The sequence below is a fragment of the Schistocerca americana genome, chromosome 3 (assembly GCF_021461395.2).
Source record: "Schistocerca americana isolate TAMUIC-IGC-003095 chromosome 3, iqSchAmer2.1, whole genome shotgun sequence".
Classification (NCBI taxonomy): Eukaryota; Metazoa; Arthropoda; class Insecta; order Orthoptera; family Acrididae; genus Schistocerca; species Schistocerca americana.
The window spans coordinates 183,188,762-183,200,879 of NC_060121.1; the positions used below are offsets into that span (position 1 = coordinate 183,188,762).

The 12,118-nt window shown below is 36.7% G+C and overlaps 1 long non-coding RNA gene across 1 annotated transcript; it reads left to right on the forward strand.

The window, feature by feature from the left end:
• The first annotated feature begins 608 nt into the window (after positions 1-608).
• Positions 609-4,847, forward strand: LOC124606642. The gene is made up of 2 exons (XR_006978704.1): positions 609-745; positions 4,559-4,847. It is a non-coding gene; the product is annotated as an uncharacterized LOC124606642 (long non-coding RNA).
• Positions 4,848-12,118: the final 7,271 nt, after the last annotated feature.

A 12,118-nucleotide genomic window follows, 5' to 3' on the forward strand; every position in this document is an offset into this window, starting at 1 on the left:
GTCTACTAACTGTCAATAAGGCTTCTGCTTCAATGAGAGAAACAGAATTTCGTCTGAATTTCGTAAATAGTTCTTTGTAAAATATTTATGTCTTTAATTTTCAACATGATCTTTCATTTATTTAATATATTAATATCTTGCGAAGTTATAAATTATCATCTTTATGTATCATCGAAAGAGTTAGAAAATTAGTTAATTTCCTTGCTGTTTGGCTACATCTACGTCATATCAGTAAACGATATGTCACATGAAAATAAATATTAGGTATCGTATTATATATCTTGGTTCCTTTGCGACGTTTATCTTTAGACTGCCTGTAATTGACCGCGTGACTTGTACAGTGTTGCAAACCTACTAACTTGGAGCAGTGGAATCTAAACATTGTACCTATGCAATAATTATAATCTTCTTTTTTTCTTTCATTTCACTTCTTCATTTTTTTCGCGTACTTTCGATGGTTACACTACCGATACGGTCCCTATGTAACAAAATAAAATGGTGAGTATCAGCAGGTTGGCAGGCCCGCCGTGAATCACAGACTTCTTGACACGTGAGACAGGGAGGGAAAGGAACTGAAGAGGGGAGGGCTGTCTCCTATAAATATGTCTAGCTATGTGAGCCGCTTTGAACTCAGTTTTGGGGAACTGTAGTCGTACGGATATTACTGTTGTTGTCATTATGGACAAAGCTGGGCAAGCTAATCGCACTAACCAGTGCAACCCGAACCATTCGCCATCTGGTCCAGGTAATATGTTTTAATATTGTCGTAAGCTTTTTGACTGGCGAAACCGTTTCTAAATATACCGGCACTCCATTTTAGTCCGGTGTAAACTGAACTGTGTGAAATGGGCTGTGCTCTCTTAAGAGTTTGAGTGAATGGAGTTACTTCCATTTACTGTTTGATTTACAATAGGCTATACCTGATTCTGTCTTTGCTCGTTACAGCCATACTATTTATGTATCACACACGTTTATAGTTTCTGATGAGGCTGCTCACAGTAGTGATGATGTGAATGGAGTAAGATAGGTTCCCATGTAGGCTGCTTACTGTTTGCGTTGGAATAAGTTATTATGGGACATGAAGAATAATATGCACTTTTCAGCGCCGTTGCACTTGATTGAACTTTCTAAATGGGAGATGCTTTATAGTTATCTATTCCAATTTGGTATGACTTTGATTACCTGTGTTGCTAATGAGAGACCATAAAGCTTATTGTGAATATGCATTCTGTCGTATCGGTACAAATAGATAATTATGTTCGTAGCACAAAGTGTTTTCTGTTATAATTTAAGATATTTCTTAATCTATGTATATAATGAATAGTAGATGTGGCACTTGCTTATGTGATAGATATTACTCCTAACCCTACAGTTGAAGTGGCCCTATTCAGTTTCCTTTTCCATTGCATTACATTAGTTGTATTCCATGGATCCCAAAGTGAGTGCCTTCTGAAACGTGGTAAGACAAGGTATAAACTGGTGTAAGTGCAAAATGGTGAAATACATTCCATTACTGTAATGTAATTCTAGTTCATGCATTAATGTTAAATTTATGAGTTTCTGTGGAGACATACTTCCACAGAATAGTTGTCCAATAAGAGGTTCTTTAATTCAGTTTGAAACTCCACTACTTTATCTACATAATGTGTAATTCACCTAACAGTGTGATGAAAACATTTGTACCCACTGTAACTCATAATTTTCTATGCTAATGTCAACCAGATGTTGTCTTTGTACAAGTTGTTTTTGGTCCTAATGTTATATTCATGCAGCACTAGTTGCTTGTGAAGAGAAATGTTGGTAATTACGAAGCAAATTACTAGACATACTGCAGCTGTCAAAATACCCAGTTTTTTGAAGAGGGCCTAGCAGAGGTTCTTGAATTAATAAAAAGTTGTAGTTTTTACAACACCACTCATATACTGAAAATATGAGAAAATGATTCCATAACTCAGTGTGAAACAGGTATATGCAAAATGAAGTAGTTTCTTTATTTTTGAATTTCGTATAGCAGTAATCATGTGTACTGCAAACATGCTGAAGGAGGTTCTTTATTAATTGTAGCCATTGGGTTTTCCAGTTGAGGTTGTGATCTGTTTGTAGCTCCAAAAACTTGACACTTTCTATGTCTTGTATTTCTTTGTTTGAGAAACATATTTTCATAGCTTGTGGAATTCTGTGGGAAGTACCCATACTGGCCTCTATGTACTGAGTCTCTTCAGAATGCAATGGTAGTCCATTTGCTTTCAACCATCTGTTGATATTTTTGAGTGTTTAATTAGGTGGCTCTCCAGTAAGGTGACTTTTTACCTATATTTGTATCATCTGGAAAAAAAAAAAATTATTATGAACTTGATTGCAGTTCAGTGTTCACACAGACAAAAGTCTAATCACCATATACTCCCAGTGCTGGTTAGTAATTTCTAATTTGATTCTAAACTAGTGTATCATCTGTCAAGGTAAATAGTCTGTTCAGTTTTCAGTCCTTTTTTTAAATCCAAACTCTTTGTCACAGAGAACATTTTTTTTCCCTGTGAGGTATGTAACAGGAATGTCTGTAATTCTTTTCTAATTTGTCTCCTTTGATGTGAAATGGCTTGACAACAGTGTGTTTAAATATCTGTGGGAAAGTACTCTTACGAAAAGATTTATCATACATGTGACTAAATACTTACGAAATTTAGCTGAGCAACATTTATTAATTTACTACTGATTTAATCATAACTTGTTTATTTTTAAGACAGTTGATTCTTTTGGAGGCATTGAAATTTTGTCTAACTTGTTTGGAAAGGCTTTTCTTAGAAATTGTAGGCTATCTGCTACTGAAAGTGTTTGAATCTAAATTCTGTGATAACTGTCAGAAAAATGATACTAAACACTTCTGCAGTTTTAGGACCATTTTCAACGAGTTCATTACTTACCTTTAAAGAAACTTCTGCATATTCTTGATTTGTTTTTCCTGTCCCACTTTTTTCTGTGTTTTAGATGTGTTGTCATGTTACTACAGGAGCTTATTTTTTTTCTTGGGAAACACATTTTGAAGCTCCAATGGGTGCCTAAAATTTTACAGTACAGTTTTTAATGTGATGTAATCCTATTGCCATTCATGTCCCTCAATGCAAAGTAGTCTTCTGTTAGGTTTGGGTAATACTCTAATCCCATTTTTAATCCAAGGGTATGTGTATTTAATCTGCCTCCACCAGTTAATTTCTTAGGAAAACATGTGTTTTTCATTAAAACCAGGGAAGTGCACATCTTTTCAGTCTGTATTTCACAAATTCTTCATGACTTTTGCAATTTCTTTTTCATTTATTACCCTAGCAGTTTTCCACTTATTTTTAATCACATCATGCACTCCTAATATTAAACATCGGGTTTTGACCCTTGCAGTCTGAGAGTCCACTTCCTATGGAATTATTCCATGATTTCTCAGTCTCAGTGTATATATACAAATGTTACCAATAGCAGTGTTTCTGGTTCCCATGACTCTTCATGTAAATTAAACATGAGGGGAGTGGTAAGGCACTCTTAAATTTAGAGTAGGTATGCTCTGAAAATTTTAAATATAAATCCCCACTTAATATTACATATTCCACTTGGAAGTCAAGTAGTTTAAAGATACATCAAGTAATTTTGCAAAAAATTTTCAGTATAAACAAATTGAATCGTATATAAATCTAAGACTGCAGCACAAGCTTCAAAATGCTGATCACTGGAAAACAAATGGATATCAGAGATTTTAATTTATATCGCTTCTTAATGTATCAAATTCTCCTTTCTCCATACTTGATCTACAGTAGCTGGAGGCTATGTTGTGTCCATCTATAGTCAGTATTCCTGTACTTGCTGTCAAATGATGTTCAGAAGCACATTACACAATTTGCAGGCTGCAATACATCTAAAGAAGTGAGAGGTTCAGTGGTTTTTTCCCCCCTAATGTTTTGGTGCAATATGTTTATTTCAACTTCCTTTATATTTCACTTACTGGCGTTTTAAGCTCAATAGTATCAGTTGAGCTCCAAGCACCCCCTCCCCCTTCAACCCCTTCGTGCGCACGCCCACACACACACACACACACACACACACACACACACACACACAAAAGTTGATGAAATAAAAGTAAATGAGGAGCAGGGGCACGAGTGTAATTCCTTTGTGATGCTGAGTACTTTATTCTGTATCATGGTAGATAAGTCTGACCCACACCATTCTATTGTGCAGTCAGTTGATCATCAGATTGACTAGTTCCCTTGCCTTTTCTGCTACCAACCCTCTCCAGCATTCCCCTACTCAACACTGCACCAGGTATGTGTGCATACTTACATATTAAAATCCTCTTCCTTCTAAAGTCTTAAGGTTTCTTGCTTAGCAACAGTCAGATCTATTTTTATTGTTCCTAGCCATTAGCCAACCATTTCTCTTGTGAGTTAGTGGTCTACCATGTTAATCCAGTATTTTATTTATTATTTCAATGTTATTATGAGGCATGCTGTGATATGTCTCTCTTAGTTTTATTTAATGTTTCGGAAATAAATATGAATATTCTTTGTGTTTGCAGGTCGTAATGCTGGATACCATGGGGCAGGAGGCAAAGCCGATCTGTCCAATCATTCAAACCAACTGAATCCTAACAACCCTCGCTACCAAGGAGGGAAGAAGTGATTAAAACATGACTGCCCATTTAAGATTTCAGTTTGTAACTTAAATTTGAATAATTTGATACTGTCTCCAATAATTAACATTTTCTTTACATTTCTTCTGTTTAAAAAGTGTTGAACATAATGGAAACAAAATTTTGTGATGGCAGTTTGAATTGAAATATGTAATAAAGTATTAATTTGAAATGATCAGTTTCACTTTTCTGTCTGACTGTTTAGATACTAACATAGTGATGTTGCCCGAGGATGACTATTGTTAACTTTTGTAAGAAGAAGAATGAGTGGGTTTGTAACATAGAGTTGTTTTTACATTTATTATCATTTTCTATTGGTTAGGAAAAGAATGAAACACACACACACACACACCACTGGATGTTTTACTTAAAGTAGTATTTTCACAAAACAGCACTTCAATCAACATTTCCCAACCACTAAGGTTGGGTAACCACCATTTGCCATTGGTTGGTGTATTCCTGATGACTGTATTTTGAATTTGTGAATTAATTTGTCTTATCAGTGATACCTAAAGCCTCGAATATTATGTTCCCCACTGCCTTAACTTGGCACGCTTGACTTGGCTGAAAATACAGTAGCTACACTATATATGCCATTGTTTAGTTTAAAATTTGTTTATTTGGGCTATCTGTGCTTAAATCAGTGTTAACGCAGTTGATAGTTCATCACAGACACTATTTGCATCTCCTCAGAAAATGGGTACATGTTCAATATGAAGCAAAGATAGTGGCCACACCTTGTGTCCTGTTCTCCCAGCAGCAGTGTAAAAGCTGAGCAGTTTTTGCTTTCTCCAATGCATTGTAAATTCATTCCTCATTACTTTATTAGTGGTTATGCTGTGTAAATTTACTCTTCGTGCTGTGAACACTCGTGGATTAACAAAAAAGATTTAATGGAGCTCCATGCTTCTCAGCTATTAACACGTTCTTTAAATCATTGAGATAAACACCAGAAATCTTCCTTTTAACAGCTCATAACGTTTTCACATTCAGTTGTCTATTTACAGAAAGGAATTTAAATTAGTGAAACAATACTGTGAGACGCTTATTTATGATAGTATGCTGGGATTCATTGTAGATGAGTTATTTTCACTATGTGCTGACAACCGTATACAATATTGGCCACCAACTCTGCTATGTACATTTTAGTTTACTGTACTGATTTTTTAAAAACGCAGTTCCTTGATTTTGCCTGTAGATTCATCAGCATTTCTATTATGTGGCACTTTCCCTTTCAAAAAACTGGTGACTCGCAGCTCAAAATCAAAATTGTGTATAACTCCAGGCGTAAAAACATGAGCAGGCGTATTTAGAAATCTGGGGAGGTATGCAAAGCATAATATGGCTATATCTTAGATGTTCCAGAAAATTCTGTATGATGGAAAAAAGATGAATGATGAGTTATTAGAAGAGGCAGCAACAAAACAAAATCGGCTTGGAAGATAATAAATAATAATTTGTGTAAAGTGGCAAACAATAATTTTTTCATAAAAGCTGAAAGAGAAATTATTGAAGCTCCCAATCCAGTATATATATAATAATCACTATATGAATGCAGTGCAAAACCTAATGGAGGATAGAAACATGAAAGTTACCTTGAAATAAGCTGAAAAAATATTGTGGATTTGACGAGATAATTAAATGTAGCAGAAATAATGGAATAACTCCTTTCAGATTGGTGTGTTCTCCCATCCACACACAAAACAACAATAAAACGGCCTTATGAAAAAGACTATAGATTTAAACTTCAAAATTATGGACTAGCATCACAACTATCAGGCTTTTCTGAAGTAATGTATGACATTTGAGAGACTATTAAACATTCTGAGAAAATACAAAATGCTTGTCAGTGAACAGAAAGTTTTTGGAAAGAATAGAGCAACTGAAGTAGCTGTATATCACTTCTTGGAACTGCAGTAGATAATGGCCTCATCAGTAAAATGAAGAGCAAGCATGCATGTGAATCCCCATTCTCTAGCCAACTACATTGCAAGGAGAAACTACAGGCAATTTCCCAAAGCTATGCAGTGATACTGGAATATAAAACATAAAAATTTTCAGTTCGTAGTTCCAGAATACCTTCCAGAAGTGAAACTAGCTTTTTGTTACTATTTATGGAATGAACCCATGCCAATGTTACAAACATTTTACAACTAGTAATCTTCATGACACAAGCAACTTTATTAAAAGTGATATCAGCTTATATACACTAGCATTTATAATAATGGATGACCTAATGAGTAATTATTAAAATAATGTATAAGGAGTGGAAAATCAGCTATCAGAATCTCACTTTTCTCAATTTTTGTGGATCAGTAATCGTAATATGCAATAAACATGTAATTCTGAAAGAGGAATATTGTATTGACCTGAATTTCTTGAAATTTCTCTTGGCACTACCAAATTGTGAGCTACACTGTCAAGAATTCATCAAGTAGCAGCAAATTTTGGTGGAGCAGATACTCGCAAATTATTTTACAGTTACTGGAGCATCGGAGATCACTGACAAATGAAGATGAGAATTTGCTGATTAACTGTGGAGTGAATCAGATTTAAGAGAAAAGATCACAGCAGTAATAGGTGAGGTACCAACCTCTAAAACAAAATTTTTGGGTGTGTGGATGGAAGATAGTTTAAGATAGTCAAAAAAACTTAATACTTATTGTGTAAAGAAAACTCAGTGGCTGCTGCACTAATGAAACAGTACTATGTGCCTATTGCTTCTATATACATAGCCTGCTAATGGTGGAATAATATTTATAGGCTATAGAAGTACTGCAAAAAATTATTTTTAATTTCAAAACAGAGCCATTCATATATTCTAATGTGCTGCTTGCAGTGAACCATGTTGGGAAATATTCAAGAAATTTAAAATTGTATTTCTTCATGGTTTATATATTATATGAATCTATATCCTATTTATCAATACACTATTTGTGCTTTATCAATACCAGCATTTGCCTTTTGGTGTGGTAGTTCACCAGCTGTTATTCTATGCTTTTTAGAGCAACATGTTGAATCAGTTCCAGACTGCATCAACTATTTAGATGACATGGTATTGTCTGGTGTCCCTACAGAGGAGCGTTTCCAGAACCTTTGTCTTTTTCTGTTTTGCATTCTTTAGTGTTCAAGTGCAATTTGGAAAAGACAGTTTTTTCAACCTTCCATTATTTATTTGGGTTTTTAGGTGTTGTGTTCTGGCATTAAACCATTGCACCAGCATATTGATGCTATTGCTGCACTGCCACACCCAAAATATGTCAAGGAATTACAGGCATTTTAGGCAAAATTGCGTACTACCACAAATTCATACCAGACGCTGCTACTGTGGCATAACCACTCAGTGCATTACTATGTAAAGATGGCCCTTTCCACTGGTCCCCAGCTTGTGAGTGGGCATTCAGGTTGTTGAAATCTAAACTGCAATTGACCTCTTGTTTGGTTACTTTTCAGCTAGGCCAGTAACTTGTATGCAGACATATTGTATATGTCTCTAAATCCTTAAAATTCAGTACAACAGCACTATTCTCAGACAGAGAAAGAGGCTCTGATGATCTTGTGTGCTCTCAAAAAATTTCATGTTTATTTTTATTTTTTTTATGGGTCTAAGTTTCACCTGATAATGGACCACAAACAACTGGTGTTTCTTTATAACCCTTCAGTGTCCTTGGTGGATAAAGTGGCGCATTGCTTACAGCAGTGGGCTCTTTTCCTGTCACGAAACAATTATGAGATATAGTTTCGTCCTATCCCAGAGTATGCTAGTGCTGACACTTTATCGCTTTTGCCAATTGGTCTGAATCCAGAATCTGATAAAGAGGAACTGCTTTGTTTTCATTTAGACATGGAAGCTCAAAATGTTGTTGATGGTTTTCCTGTTATTAGAACTTTAATTGCAGCCATGGCCACCACAGATCCCATTGTAAGAAAAGCTGTTCCTTTTGTGCAACATGGCTGGCTGACACTCTTGCAGGCTGGCTTCTGATCCTTTGAGAAATTATTTTGCATTACAAAATCGTCTTTCTGCTTAGGTTGGAGTGCTGCTGTTACCTACAAAGGATACCGCTCCCCAGGTTGTAGTTCCGTGTGTCCTTCAGCGTGAGGCTATGTGTTTATTGCATGTGGACCAGTGGGGTGTGTCACATACAAAAGCATTACCTCAGACATGTTTTTAGGCCAGGCATTGATGGGGAAATAGTGCAATTGTTGTTGTTTTGGGGAAGGAGACCAGACAGCGAGGTCATCGGTCTCATCGGATTAGGGAAGGACGGGGAAGGAAGTCATCCGTGCCCTTTGAAAGGAACCATCCCGGCATTTGCCTGGAGCGATTTAGGGAAATCACAGAAAACCTAAATCAGGATGGCCGGACGCGGGATTGAACCGCCGTCCTCCCGAATGCGAGTCCAGTGTTGAACCACTGTGCCACCTCGCTCGGTGAAATAGTGCAAGCTGCCGCAGCCTGTCCACAGTGTGCCACCCACCATGTAGCTCCTCGTGCTTCTTTGTCACCACGGCTGGATCCACAGCAGCCTTGGGAACGAATTCATGTAGATTTTACAGGACCTTTTTTAAATTTCTGCTGGCTTGTTGTACTTTATTCTTATTCTTAGTTTCTGTATGTGGTGTGTTGTCTATCTACTTCTCCAGCAGCAACAATTTCAGTTTTTTAAAAAGTTTTTGCAATGGAAGTATTGCGTATACATTAGTGCGGACAAAGGCTCCCAGTTCACATCTCAGGAATTTGAAGAGACTTGTAAAAAAAAGTGGTGTTTTCCATGTCATGGCTCGCCTTTTCCCCCCTCATTTGAATGGGCAAGCAGAACAATTAGTATGAACATTTAAGACAATGAAAACTATTTTTCGGATTTGTGATTGGAAGTAGCTCTTGACCAGATCCTCAGTTCTTATAGGTTCACCCCTATTGGCGATAAGAGTCTGGCAGAGTTATTTTACGGTTGTCAGCCCCGGACTCTGCTACATCTGCTTTGGCTGAGCCAGGGCCCAGGTCTCTGCTGGCCACTTATATATTGCTAACAGTGTGGTACCGTGTCTTCCATGTGTGTACTGTTTGAGCAATAAATTACAGTGTTCTTGGGTAGGAACAGCTTGCTCAGTAGGTTTATTGCAGTAAGCTATTTCTTCTGTTACTCAAATTGAAACTGAACCTGCTCTACAATAGGACACTTACAACTAGTATAAAGATCTCACATATTTACGCAAATATATGAAGATTGACTAAAAAGTTTTTGACACTCTTGAATGTCAATATAAAGAAATATGTTTTATATCTCTAATTTACTGAGTGCAATGTATGAAGATTCACTGAGTTTGTATTCTCAGTTCTTACAAATATTTGTAGATACAAACTGTAAGCTGATGATTCTGTTTTCTAGTGTCCTGATTAAATTTCTGGGGAGTGAAATATGTGTCATCCTGATAGTGCTCATTATCGGTTTGGTTTACAGGGAAAAAAAAATCATCAAAAGCAGGTCCCTCAGACTCGCGTAATGCATTATACACACCATCCAACAGACATCAGTTTTGACAAATCAGCTGTTAATAAGATCCAAAAAATCATTAATTCACTAAAAGGCTGTAATTCTTATGGCCATGGTTAATCAAACTACGAAAAACTTGTGATGATGTGGTGGCACTTCTCTATTGCTACCTTTGTAACTAGTTGAACATTTATTAAGTTTTATTTCCTGAAAGGCTGAAGTATGTGGTAGTAACACCCATTTTTAGAAATGTAAATAAGCAAGTGGTCTTTACTTATAGACCCAAGTCCCTCCTTCCCATGTTCTCAAAAGTTTTTGAGACATTAATAAATAAGAATATTGAGTCACTTTTCTGGCGACAGGATTTTACAACACCTCACTTTGGCTTTTGTAAATTCTTGTGAGAAAGTAAATTACGATTTCGCATACTTAATTCTGGTAGAACTAAATAAGACAAATTCCCTGTAGATATTTTCTGTGATTGTTCCAAGGCTGTTGATTGTGTAAATCATATAATTCTGTAGGCAGTCTATAATCACACAGCACTAATAGTGTTAGCCTTGCATAGATGGAGTCCTGTGTGAACAACAGGAAATAGAAGACTACATTAAAAAATGATACAAAAGGAAAAAGACAAAATTCAGAGTGAGGAAACATTAACTACTGTGTCCCATAAGATTCAGTGCTTGTTCCACCCCTGTTCTTGCACTACATGTATGATTTACTGGATACACTGGAGGGCTCTTGAAATATTGTGATGTTTGCTGATGCCACAAGAGCCCTAACACATCCACACCACACCAGCCAGGAGAATAATGGAACAGGCATCCAACTGGTTCATAGCAAATATTAACCTTTAATCTTAAAAAGACTCATATTTTGCAACTGCAAGCAAATGTAAATGATTTACAGGTACCAAAAATAGAAGTCAATGGGCACACACTGGAAAAAGGATTCATGTGTCGCCATCTTCGTATGTCCTTTATCCAGCATCAGGGTGGGTTGGGACTTCTATGGTGTTTCTGCATGGTATTTCTCTTAGGTATTTTGTTCCAGTCCAGATTATTTCTTCTTAAATTGGTCTTGATTGAGTTAGTCCACCTTACCCTGGGTCTCCCTCTTGCCTTCAAACTTGGCCTCCGTCATTCATTTCCATTCTCTCTACAGGTCCAAACCATTTTAACCTATTCTTCCCAATCCCACACTCAAACTTTCTAACCCAATTTCCTTCCTAACATCTTCATTTCTCACTCTGTCTCTCCTAGTTTTCCTCAACATACCTCACAGGATTTTCATTTCACTGGCTTGAATCCTGTTCTCCTCTCTTCTTGTCATTGTCCAGCACTCTGATGGATATGTCTCTCTGGGTACAAAGTGCCTTGTACACAGCACTTCCTTACACTTCACTGGCACCTCCCTTCCCAAGGACAAACCCTCACACCCTGGTAAAATGCAATGCCCTGTTGTACCCTGTTGCTAATTTCTGCCTCCACCCTGTCATTCTGCATTGTCTGACTCCCTAAATATTTAAACTTGTCCAAAATTTCAGTTTCCTGCCCTTGACTATCAAATGTCCTGTGCTTTCTCTGCCTCCACTGGTTACCACCATTGTCTCAGTTTTTTCCACACTGCATTTCTCACCCTATTTCTCATGTTTTTCATTTACTGTGTTTAGTTGTTCTTGTACTTCTTTACTGTTGGTTCCCTCCAGCACAATATCATTGGAAAATAACAATAATATCTCCCTTCCTGTTTTGTGATTTCATCCATCATCTTTATAAATGACTAGCTTTTGCTCATAACTTCATCTGCATGCATCTCGAACCCATATGGATTCTGAAAAATCCTGAAGCTTATTATCAGTGAGAAAAACAAATATAAAAAGCTAAAAGTGAAACTATCAGGAGGGCACAACGGTGTTTATAAGCACAGATACAGATATCTGAAG